Source organism: Ammospiza caudacuta, chromosome 3 (genome assembly GCF_027887145.1).
Source record: "Ammospiza caudacuta isolate bAmmCau1 chromosome 3, bAmmCau1.pri, whole genome shotgun sequence".
Lineage (NCBI taxonomy): Eukaryota > Metazoa > Chordata > Aves > Passeriformes > Passerellidae > Ammospiza > Ammospiza caudacuta.
This window is the reverse complement of record NC_080595.1, coordinates 22,605,235-22,617,982: the sequence shown is the minus strand read 5'-3', so window position 1 is coordinate 22,617,982 and position 12,748 is coordinate 22,605,235. Positions and strand designations below refer to the sequence as shown.

The window sequence follows — 12,748 nt, the reverse complement described above, 5'->3', positions numbered from 1 at the left end:
GAGGCTGGTGAATTTGCAGATGCTCTAAGTAAACTTATAAAGCCTGTAAACAAAACTGTTTAATGACATTTTAGAATTGCAACATGCACAGTCACTAGTAATGTCAACTGAATTAATAAAGAGTATGGAAGAAATTAAATTAACAACATGGTTTGACATTCTTTAGTGAAGCTTTCATGACATTATGAAAACTTTCCTCATTAGAGAATAGTGAACAGTGTAAGACTGTCATATCTCTGTCTGGTTTGCTGTACATGAAGTCTGCAGCGATGACTGGCCGGAGACCCTGTGACCTGGCTAGCTGAGAAGGTGGCCAACAGTCCCACTGCAGCAGGGGGTGTCAGCCCCGGTGGCAAGGCCCCAGGGCTGGCAGCTTCAAGCACTCCTCGGCAGTAATAGCCTTGGGCTGTGCCTGCAGGACGAGGTCTCGGGGTAGAGCTGCTGAATAGGGCGGAGCAGAAAAGAGCCGGACACTCTCTGGGGTCAAACGAGTTTAATGTCCCGGGGGGCGACCAGCAGGGAGTGACCGCGCGCGAAAAAAAAGTTGGGCATGGGATTATAAAGGGAGGTGGTAACTGGAGGTGGGATTTACAAAAAACCAATCAGGGGAAGTCAGGGGACGTGCTTAACATAATAGACTGTAAGGGAGAACTAATCGATACATTATAAAGGAGGGGCCCCGGGACCTCAGCCAATCACTACTCCCACTGAGAGGAACATTCTGGAAGACTGGGAGTGGTGGGGAGTGATTGACTGGGCCCAGGGAGGAGGGAAAATAATACATATTAGGAGATACAGGGTGGGGAAATTACATGACATGGGGGCAACCATAGCAACTAAGTAATAGACAGAAACTAGGGTGGGGAAAACTGGGAGGACAGAACCATCGTAACAAAGGGGGGGAAGAAACAGAACATACCAACACACCACAACATCTCCCCGTTTTTTGTTAAATAAAATTGAAAAGAACGGAAAAATCTGTACTAAAAGGTTCAAAAGGCTGGATTCCGGGGCTGATCAGTCCAGGCGTCTTCTTCTTCGAAACACAGCTCCTGGTGGTATAAGGGAGGCGCAGCGAGCTCTTCTTCATCTGCGGTTTCCTCTGCCTCCGAAGGATAGGTGTCTCCCTCTGCAGATTCTCCCGCTACCACCTGGTTGACACTTGGAGCTGTGATCTTATTAACGAGTCTTTGGACCAGCCCACGGACCAGCGAAAAGCAAATCAAAAGTAAAAATAAAACTAAAACAACTTTCATAACCGATTCTAGAACAGAACTGGCCCAACTGCCCAAGCCCCAGCCCTTAAAAATGTCCCTCAGCCAATCTGATGTTTCTTGCTCCATCCGATGGACTTGGTCTTTCATCTTCAGGATGGTGTGTCTGACGTTCTCAGCTCTTGATGACAAATTCATGCAGCAGAGGCCCTCAAACTCCTCACATTGATGATGATGGAGCAGCAATAGGAAATCTATGGCTGCCCTGTTCTGGAGTGTCGCCTTCCTTGTTATTTCCTCGTCTGTGAGGAGGTCGTATATAGCAGCCGAAGTCAAATTGGCTTGCTTAACCACCCAACACTCTAGGCGGCCCAATTCACCTAGAGACTTCGCCACTGATACCCACGGCAACAGAATGGTAAAAGCGACGGTTTTGGAATGGGACCAATGTGTAATTTCATCATCACAGTCTTCTGGGAGATCTTTAAGATCTCTTTTGGACCTGGCCAATTCTGCTGTGATGTTAGTCTTCTTCCAATTCACAATTTGAGTCATGTTGGGGGTAAACAGCGTCAGCTTGCCTAATGTGCACGGCCCTCCGATCAGACCAGAGGGGATGCCTGCCCACGCTCGGTCGCCACAAATTAAGAATGCTCCCCTGGGAAGGGCGTATGGGGTGCGGCCCGTGGTGGTGGGGCCGCTGATCTTTAAAATGGCCTTGCACCACTGGTAGGCTTGATATTCAGCTTTATTCTGTTGCACCACCTCACTGCCCTTCTCAATAGAGGAAAAGGTATACTCAAATTGAAAACAAATAGAGGAATTGGCGGAACCGAGCAGGTGGAGTTCAGTGGGCTCGGAGGGCAAAGGATCCAGCTTTACCACTCCGTCTCTCCAAGCGTTGCTGGAATCAAAACTAGGAAGGATAGTAAGACTCCGTGCCAAAATCGGGGAAAGGGCTGACTGAAAAGCGGAGGGGAATTCACCTGGAGAGAAAGGGATCCCCACAAGGCACGACGACATCGGGTCCTCTGCTGATGCTGCGTCGAGGCAGATATGATCTTGCCCTAACGCCTGAGCCAAGGTACGCCAGACATTCACCTTTGGCTGAGGGACGATCCACGCTGCCCAGGGTGGAAGGAGGAGGCAGAAAATCAGGAGATGTAAAGGAGCGCTTGGGCGCTGCCACAGTTGAGGGCTGAGCTGGGCCATTCTGGCGTGGTGTGGGCCAGGCAAAGGGAGACAAACTGAAAAAACAAAACAAGCATGGTTATAACTTAAATATTTTCTTAAAGAGATGGTTCTGTCTCAAAAAGTAAATTAAGTTCGGGGGAAGAATCTGAGACAGGGGAGGAAGGTCGGGAATCAAGAACGACTCGAAAAGGGGCGCGAATCAATGGTGGAGAGGAAGGGGACCCGGTCGGAGGGAACCTGTGGAGAAAATAAAGGTGAGAGAAAGTGAGAGGTTTCCTCCTCCGCCGCCAACATGCCTCCTGCACCTGTGGCACAGTCTCGGATGTTTTTGCCTGCTTGGGGAGGAAGGGCTTGACCCATTTTGATGGTATCCATTTCGGCCCTGAGGGAGTGGACACGCAAGCGTATCCCCTCCCCCAGGTAACCAGGTCATATGGCCCTTCCATCCGCCAGGTCTCCGGATCCCTTATCAGAACCGGAGGCCTGGCCTTCGGCTGCAGCTGTTGGTGACTGCCGAAGTGCCGGACAACTGGAGGATTCAGGTTGTCAAAAGAACAGTTTAGGAAGTTTAAGGTGTACAAAGCTCTCGACAACCGGACGTGGGGGGTCTCCACCTTCACTGCCGCACGTTGTTTCTCCAAGATCCTTTTCAGGCTCTGGTGGGCCCTCTCCACCATGGCTTGGCCTGTCGGGGAATAGGGGATGCCGGTCTTATGCTCTATTCCCCATTGTTGCAGGAAGCTCCGCAGCTCCTTGGAGGTATACGCTGGGCCGTTGTCAGTTTTTAAAGCCCTAGGGATGCCCAGGACAGCGAATGCCAGAAGCAAGTGCTTCTGGACATCCGCCGCCCTCTCACCTGTGTGGGCAGAGGCAAAGATAGCTCCTGAGAAGGTATCGATGGAGACATGGACGTAACACAACCTCCCAAAGGATGGGATGTGTGTCACGTCCATCTGCCACACTTCACAGCTCGCCAAGCCCCTGGGGTTTGCCCCAACTGCGATGGTAGGCATTTGATGGGCTTGGCATTGGGGACATGTGGCCACAATCGCCTTGGCCTGATCCTGCGTGAGATGGAATTGCCTGACCAGGCCTGGTGCATTTTGGTGAAAGAGCTGATGGCTGATCTTAGCCTGGCCAAACACATCTGGGAGCGGGCCCACCGTGACAGCAGCCGCGGCCAAAGAATCAGCCCGACGGTTGCCCTCAGCGATGAACCCTGGCAGATCAGTGTGTGATCTTACATGCATTATAAAAAACGGATGCTCTCGGTGGGAGACTAATTCTACGAGTTTTGAGAGCAAATTAAACAATTTTTGGTTAGAGACCTCCTGCAGAACTGCTGATTCCGCTCTAGATACTACACCAGCCACATATGCGGAATCTGTGACCAAATTGAAGGGACCAGGAAACCTCTCAAATGCTCGGACGACTGCGTCTAATTCAGCTACTTGTGGAGAGGCCTCCACAATGGCAACATCAGCCTTCCACCGCTGAGTCTGAGGATCCCTCCAAGTCATTACAGACTTGTGGGATGCCCCGGACGCGTCGGTAAATATTGTCAGAGCATCTAGAGGCTTCTTACTCTGAATTCCCTTGATTGATAATTTAAACTCCGAATTAAAAAGTTTATGGGCCGGCCGATCGACCGCAACGCGGCCAGTGTAGCTGTCTAATGCGAATTGAAGCATTTCATTGGTTTCCAGCAGTTCATTAAAGGTCTTTAATTTGAGTTGGCCCGAAACCAATTGAATTGGAAGGTGAATGCATGCAAAATCACAGCCTGCCAGCTCCCTGATCCGAGATCTTGCCTTTCGGATCAGTTCGGCCATCAGCTCTTGTGGCCTTGTCATCCTTTTGGACCTGTGGTGGCTGAGGAACACCCACTCTATGATTAAGAGGGGGTCGCCCAGACCCTGGTCCTTTAAACTCTTGTCCCACTGATGGATCAAGCCGTGAAGATGTGGCAGCTTCCCCAGAATAATGAATTTAAATGGCAGGCCCGGATGGTAGCGGTGGGCCTGCCTGGCCGAAATGATTTTCTGAACCTTCTCCAGGGCTACCTGAGCCTCTGGGGTGAGTTCCCTAGGAGAACTCAGCTCCTCTCCCCCTTTCAATAAATTGAAAAGGGAGGCTAGGTCTTCTGTTGGTATACCTAACCAGGGTCTCACCCAATTTAAAGACCCACACAGTTGGTGAACATCCGCTAGGGTCTGGACTTTCGTCCGGATGGCCAATTTCTGCGGAACAATGGTCCGCTTGGTGATTTCAAGGCCCAGGTACCTCCAAGGTGGCATCCTTTGAATTTTTTCTGCTTGGAGCTCGAACCCTGCAGTAACCAACGCACTGGTTGTCAGGTCAAGCGCATGGGCAAGTAGATCATCTGTTGGGGCACAGATGAGGATGTCATCCATATAGTGATGTAACAGGACGACATCCCCGAGGGCTGTACGGACAGGAGACAGCAGCGAAGCAACATACCACTGGCAGATCACAGGACTATTCTTTAATCCTTGCGGAAGAACTCTCCAGTGATAGCGCTTGGCCGGGGACTCACGGTTGATGGAGGGAACCGTGAACGCAAAACGCGGGGCATCATCAGGATGCAGAGGAATTTGGAAAAAACAATCTTTTATGTCGATTATAGCCAAATTCCAATTTTGGGGGAGCATTGTAGGGGATGGCATCCCTGGTTGGAGGGGACCCATGTCAATTATTTGTTCATTAATTTGGCGGAGATCGGTCAGGAGCCGCCACTTGTCTTTATTAGGTTTTTTGATAACAAACACTGGGGAGTTCCAAGGTGACATGGTCTCCACCAGGTTGCCTTTGAGCAGCTGCTCCTGAACGAGCTCATTGAGCGCCTTCAATTTTTGTTTATTAAGTGGCCACTGCACTACCTGTACTGGCTCATCTGATCGCCAGTCCAGCTTCCAGGTAGGGCGCTCCTCAGTGGCCACTGCCCGAAAAACCTGGGGAGCCTTTGGGAGGTCAATTCTGGCTCCCCATTGGGCTAGCAGGTCCCTTCCCCACAGGGGCTCGGTGTAATCTAAAACAAATGGGCGTACAGAAGCCAATTGCCCATCTGGCCCCGTAATTTGTACAATGCTCTTTGACTGCTTCGCCAATTTTAGACCCCCTACACCTTGTATGTGTCCGGCTGCGTTTTGCAAATCCCAATGTGACGGCCAATCCCTAGAGGGAATGATCGTCACATCTGCCCCTGTGTCCAGTAACCCCCGCACGATTTTACGGTCTGAACCCAGGGACAGTTGACATGTCAGCCTGGGCTTTTCTCTTCCCACAACTTGGGCCCAAGCAACCGTTGGAGGTGAGGACCCCTTAGATGACTGGGAATCCTGTACCTCCTCCGGCACTGGAATGGCTTGGGCGATGATTTGGCCCTTGGGGAGAGAAAGCGGGGGCTGGACGCAGTACAGCCCTAATGCAAATCTGTCCCGGTCAGTTGTTACTAACCCCGGGACTATGTGAAGATTGAATGGTGTGTGTTTGGTGTCCCCAACAATGATCCACCTGCTACGTCCAAGTCTCCTCCAGCTGCCGGGATGTTGAATGTCGGCAGTCACCAGGTGGAAATCAGTGTCCGGGAGATGTATTTCGCGGGTCAGCTGCAGCCTAAAGGGAGAAAACGAAGAGGTGGTGGTTAAAGCAGGTTGAGGCTGAAGCCAACAGGTACAGTAAGTCAAGTCCGGTAAGGAAAAGTCAAGTCCAGTAGAGGCATGTGGCGGGCTTCTCCCTGTTCCCTCCTCCCTGCCTGGTGCAACCTTGCCCGCCTTATTTGTATCATGGCGCAGGGAGGGGCTGCGCTCGCTTTCTAGTTTTTTTGTTGTTTTACTTCCTGCTTCCCAGCAGGACACTCCTTCCTTTTAAATGTTAAAAATTCTTGCCGCAGTGGGCAGTCAGGCATCCAGTGCCCCGTTTTTCCACATAGATGACACGGGTGGGTCTCTGGATGTCTCCTTGCAGCTCCTGGGGTAGACGTTCCAGCTGCTGCCGCGCTGTAATCCTCCTCATCGGCGCTGGAGGTCGACGCGAACGCCACTGAGTTCCTCTTGTTCTTCAGCTTGGAGTCAGGTGCTCCTGGCAGTGGGACTTCTCGTGCCACGACCTCCATCATTTGCTCGATGGTAGGTCGTGGACTACGGGGGAGGGTTCGGATGGCTCTCCGGCATTCAGAGTTTGCGTTCTTGAACGCCATCCGCCGCAACAGGTTTTCTCTTTCTCCCTCCTCGGAAGCTTGAGTCTCCACGTATCTGTAAAGTCTTTCTAAAAAACGTAAATAGGACTCGTGTGGCCCCTGCTGGGGCTCTTCCTCGTCTTGCTGAGAGAAGACCGCTGGGAGCTTGAAAAAGGCCCTCTCTGCAGCCCGACAGGACTCGGTGATCTGCGTCGGGAAGAGCACCCGCGCCTGAATCGCCCCACTGGCCCATGCCCCTGTACCCACCAGATGATTCGTGGATATCAGTTGGCCATCTGCGTCATGTGCAGTCGCTTGGTTCTCCCAGAGAGCTGGGAGAACTTCCGCGACTTCCCTCCCCCACTCTACCGCCCAGGCCCTAAACTCCATAGGTCCTAAAAGGCTGGAAAAGAGAGCTCTCAGGTCAGCAGGGATCAGATCTCCCGGTGCAAGGGCCGAACAGAGAAGTCCCCGGAAATACTCCGATTCCCGGGAGTACTCTCTCTGGGCCTTGCACAGATCTTTGATCCGATCTTGTACAATTGGCACCCACTGAGCCTGGGAGCTCCCCTCCCCGCTCAGGCGGTAGGTAACCGGGGCAGCTTCAAAAACAGGGGCTCGCCCTGGCTTCCAGTTACCCACACCCCCCCCCCGGGAACACAAAGCGTGGGAACCGGAAGGGAAGGCGTGGGAACCGGAAAGGAGGGAGGCAGAGGCGGGGCCTGGCATCTGGGAGGGGTCAGCTGATGGGCATGGTGGAACTGGAGGTGGCAGCTGGGTTTTCTCCGCCTCCAAAGTGGAGTCCGGAGGCGGGGCGGAGACAGGAGGCAGGGTGAAGGAGGAGCTATTGAGGGGTGGAGCGCAGGGAGGAACAGAGGGTGGAGGCAGGGGAGGAAAGGGTGGATCTTGGGATAGGAAAGGATTTGACTGAGGGGTGAAGGGATTATGGGAAGGAGAAGAAAAATCGGCGGGAAAATGCACGTGGCCGCCCCCATCTTGGGCTCCATAGGAGCCATCTTGTGGAGGCGGTGGGACATTAACCGGGGGGACATTAAACAGAACACTCTTGGGAATGTCAACCGGGTACTGGGGAGGTTGGGAAAAGGGGTAGGAAAACCTGCTCCGAGGAGTCTGGCCAGGATCTCCTCGGAGTCCTCCTTTTGGAGGGCCAGGTCGGACCGATCGAGAGGGGGCAGAGGGAAGATGGAGCCTCTGCTGTGGGTTGGCCTTGAGGACCCCCCTCAAGGGCTCCGACCGAGGGACACGGGGTGAGGTAGACGGGGTAGGGACAACAGAACCGGGGGAACTGGGATTCAACCGCGACACTGATGAATTTTTTCGCAGTTCCCTCTGCTGAGACAACAATTGCAAAACTTTACCCGCCCAGTAAGCGGCCGGGTAAAGCTTTGCCTCCCCAGAGCTGACCTCTTGATCTAATTTTGCTAAAACAGCTTTCCAATAGAGAGGGTCTCTAATTTGCTCTGGGGTAGTGTTGGGGAACTGAGAAAAAATCCACTTTACTAAACTCTTTAAAGCAACCTTCGGGGGATCTAAACCTCCCCCAAGCAACAAACTTCTAACCTGGTGAAAGGCTCTTTTTAGAGGGGAGCTCTGACGCGCACCCATCGCGTAAATTAAAAGAAAACGACAGAGAAAGTAAAGAAAAGAGCACTCCTCTGATGACACTGACTGCCTAAACCGAAGTAAAAAAAACAACTAAAACAAGAACTGCCCGTCCGCCCGCTCCCACGCTGCCGCTTGCCTAGAAGACTGGTCCCAGAGCAGGCATGAGCCCCCAACAGCAAGACAGCAGGAAAGTGAAGGAAAAGAGGGGTTGGGAGCTGTCCCCAAAGCAGGGCTCAGGTCCCGGGAAGATTAAAAAGGTGGGAGGGAAGACCCCCAAGGCAGGGGCTTACCAATCAGACGAACGGCGAAAAGAAGATCCGGTAGAGGCAGAACTCCGCCCTCGGAGCTCTCCTTGGGTGAGAGGAGTTGTAGCTCCGGGTCCACCGGGAGCGCTGCTCCTATAATGGAGCCTGCTGCGACCGGTGGTAGATTAGTGTCCAGAGGTCCGATGACCTCGTCCACGGGGTCCGAGCAAGGGCCACGCGGTGGGCGCCAATCTGCAGCGATGACTGGCCGGAGACCCTGTGACCTGGCTAGCTGAGAAGGTGGCCAACAGTCCCACTGCAGCAGGGGGTGTCAGCCCCGGTGGCAAGGCCCCAGGGCTGGCAGCTTCAAGCACTCCTCGGCAGTAATAGCCTTGGGCTGTGCCTGCAGGACGAGGTCTCGGGGTAGAGCTGCTGAATAGGGCGGAGCAGAAAAGAGCCGGACACTCTCTGGGGTCAAACGAGTTTAATGTCCCGGGGGGCGACCAGCAGGGAGTGACCGCGCGCGAAAAAAAAGTTGGGCATGGGATTATAAAGGGAGGTGGTAACTGGAGGTGGGATTTACAAAAAACCAATCAGGGGAAGTCAGGGGACGTGCTTAACATAATAGACTGTAAGGGAGAACTAATCGATACATTATAAAGGAGGGGCCCCGGGACCTCAGCCAATCACTACTCCCACTGAGAGGAACATTCTGGAAGACTGGGAGTGGTGGGGAGTGATTGACTGGGCCCAGGGAGGAGGGAAAATAATACATATTAGGAGATACAGGGTGGGGAAATTACATGACATGGGGGCAACCATAGCAACTAAGTAATAGACAGAAACTAGGGTGGGGAAAACTGGGAGGACAGAACCATCGTAACAAAGGGGGGGAAGAAACAGAACATACCAACACACCACAACAAAGTCAAGTTAAAAACTACCAAGATACCAAAGAAAGCATAAAATAATGCAATGAATACTCAGCAAATAACCTGATATTTCAAGACAGTCTTGAGTGCATATAAACTCATATTAACACTTTGGGTATGCAATAACTCTTCATGTGTTTTTTATAACTTCAATACTTCCAAATTTTTAATGATTCATTATACATATATGGATGGCTACAGAAAAAAAATCTGACAATTTTAAGCAAAGTTCCTAAAGAAATACAGATAACACTTGATAGCCAAAATTAACAATACATTTCCAGTAAGAATAATAATTTGCATTAGAATATATGCTGCTGAACAAAGGTTTTAATGCAGTTTACAAAAATAGATAATTAGGCTATATACAGATGTACACTATATAAAATCCAGGTAATTATTTATTTGGGGTCAACACAAGAAATTACAAAAGGGAAAGGCTTCAAAAGGAGAGAGAGTAGGTTTAGATTAGATATTAGGAAGAACTTCTTGACTATGAGGTTGCGGAGGCACCAAAATGGGTTGCCCAGAGCAGCTGTGGATGCCCCATCACTCAAAGCGCGTGAGAACAAGTTTCTGAGCCAGGGTCTGAGCAACAGTGTCTAGTACAAGCTGTCCCTCTCTGCCAATGGCAGGAGGGTCAGACCTAGAGGATCTCCAAGGTCCCTTGTACCCCAAACCATTCTATGGTTCTTTGATTCAATGTTATTCCGCCCTCCATGACCCCCGAGCCACAGATCCTCACAGTACCCAGAACATGGAACCCACCTCTCTGTGACATCAGCCCTGAGGCACCACGGGCAGCACAGCTGCTGCGGGCAGTGCGGCTGTGACTGTGCTGCTGCGCGGAGCTCTCAGTGCTTGCAGCTGACTTGTGCCTCTGGCAGACATGAATTGGCTCGGCCTCTTCGTCCTGCTGACCGTGACCGGGCTGGCGCATGGGACATGGGACAGCTGCGGGTAAGTGGGCCCAGGCCCAGGGAAGGAGCCATGGCAACACTTGCGGCCTTCCCTGGAGGGGACCCACCTGTCCCCCATGGCCAGGCCGCAGCTTTCCACCCACCATGGGAAGCCTCAGTTCGTTGCCAGCAGCCAGGTGCTGGCACGGACAGACACACACGCCATGGCCTTCCCTGGCCTGCTGTGCGTGCAAGGCCTTGTGGGGAGGGCAGAGGGCTGAGCTTCAGCCTGAGCCACAGCAGGCCATGAAGCAGCATGGAAATTTCTTTCTGCTTGCAGATGGACTTGCGGCCTCCGACCCATGGTGTCTGACTCCATACCTCATGATGACAGCATGACACGCGTCGTGGGTGGTGCAGATGCCAAGCCAGGGGCCTGGCCGTGGATGGTCAGCATCCAGCACCCCTGGATACCACGCCTGAAACATCTGTGTGGAGGGTTCCTCGTCAGTGCAGAGTGGGTCCTCACAGCAGCCCACTGCTTTAACAGGATCAAGTAAGGAGGAGCAGGGAATGGGGACATCTCCACAGCACCAGCAGGTGCCCTGCCAGCAGCACCACCTGCTACTCCCATGCCCTTTCCTCTCAGGCAGCCAGGTTGCCACAGTGCTCAGGACAAGCCTGGGCTCATGCCAAGGCTTCCTAACAGCCTCCAGCTTGACATTCCCCCAGCCTAAGGTGTGCGAAGGCCAAAGCACTCCTCCCTCTGTGCCTTGCCAAGCAGAGGTCTGGCAACTGCTGGGCTGCTGTGGCACATGGCTCTGCTCCCTCTCAGCCCCCTCTTCATCTTCCTTTCAGGGAAATTGGCATCTTGAATGTGGTGATTGGGGTCACCCAGTTGACTCAGCCGGGCCCTGGGGCACAAGTGCGCAAGATTAAGAAGCTATTTCGTCACGAAAAATATAGGAGAAGTGATAGAAGTAATGATATTGCCTTGCTAGAACTGAATGAGCCTGTCCAGTGCAGCCCTTACATCCAGTTGGCCTGTGTGGCTGACCCCACCATAAGAGTCTCAGAGCTGCAAAACTGCTGGGTTGCTGGTTGGGGTTTAACCTCAGAAGAAGGTGAGTTCCCAAGAGAGACTCCTGCCTGCAGAGCTACCTCAGCACACTGGGGAGATGGTTTGGGTTTCCCCACGGCAGAAGCCGTACCCAGGCTGCAGGATGTACACCTCTGCAGAGATGGGCCTGGCCTGCTCCCCAAAGGCTGGCAGCAGTGTCACAGAGCCCCAGTGCCTCAGCAGAGGCAAAGCAACCAAGGGAAGGGTATCCCCTCCAGACAGGGGAGTGGGAGAACTGGCAAGGAGCTGCTGGGAGCTCGTTACTTTCTCTGCTCACAGATCAAAACTCAAGTGATGTCCTGCAAGAGGCCAAGGTCCAGCTCATCGATCTCCAGCTCTGCAACAGCACTGGCTGGCATGCAGGGGACATCCACACCCACAACTTGTGTGCTGGTTACCCGGAGGGCGGCATCAGCACCTGCAAGGTAGGAGCACGCCATGAGCCACTCAGCCCCCAGCAGCACCAGCAGCCAGGGAAGCACCACCCCAACACAGCCCAGGGCCTGCTTTGCCTGGCCACTCAGTCACCCTCCAGTCCCAGCTCCCCCTGACTGCTGTGGGGGCTTCCCACACACTGCCCATCCACACCTGTCTGCCCAGGCCTCCCCTTGTGACAGAGAGCCCAGAAAGCCCAGCTAGTGCTCTTGGCAGTGAAGAGGTCCAGGTGGCAAAGTTCCATCCTCTGCACATCCAGGAGTCCTGTGCAGAGAGGACAGAGAGAGCGCTAATTTACAGGACCCCAAGCCGTTCACAGCCAAGCTTCTGGAGGCTCAGGCACCTGAATACAGCTCTGGCAGGGGCTGTGAGAGAGAAGGAGACAGCCCCAGTGCTGACACAGTCACCCAGCACCACCTAATCCTCTGTGCTCTGCTGCAGGGTGACAGCGGTGGTCCTCTCATGTGCCAGGACAACAACGCTGACTCCTGGTGGGTTGTCGGAATAACCATCTGGGGAAGAGGCTGTGCCAGAGCAAACCTGCCTGGAGTCTACACCTCCACACAGTACTTCTATGACTGGATTCTTGCCCAGATGGGGCTGAGCCCATTTGGAAGTGCTTCCTGAACCGCAAGATGGGCAGAATCCAAAGCACATTGCAGTGCATAACAAGTATTTTCTGCTGGGGAAATGCAAAGGCAGCCTCAGGGTCAAAACCCTGCTCTATCCTGACCACACTCCTGTGTGCACACAGACACTGGAGATTACTTAGGTGTTGAAGTAAAGTGCCTCTGGTCACAGGGAACCCTCTTATCAGTGCAATTCCAACTGCTGGGCAAAGTAAGGTCTGCCACAATTGGCAACTGCAGAATGAGCGTGAGGGCA

At 53.0% G+C, this 12,748-nt stretch overlaps 1 pseudogene; it reads left to right on the top strand.

Moving 5' to 3' along the window:
- Positions 1–10,298: 10,298 nt before the first annotated feature.
- On the top strand, positions 10,299–12,532 carry LOC131555423 (acrosin-like; annotated as a pseudogene).
- The last annotated feature ends 216 nt before the right edge of the window (positions 12,533–12,748 follow it).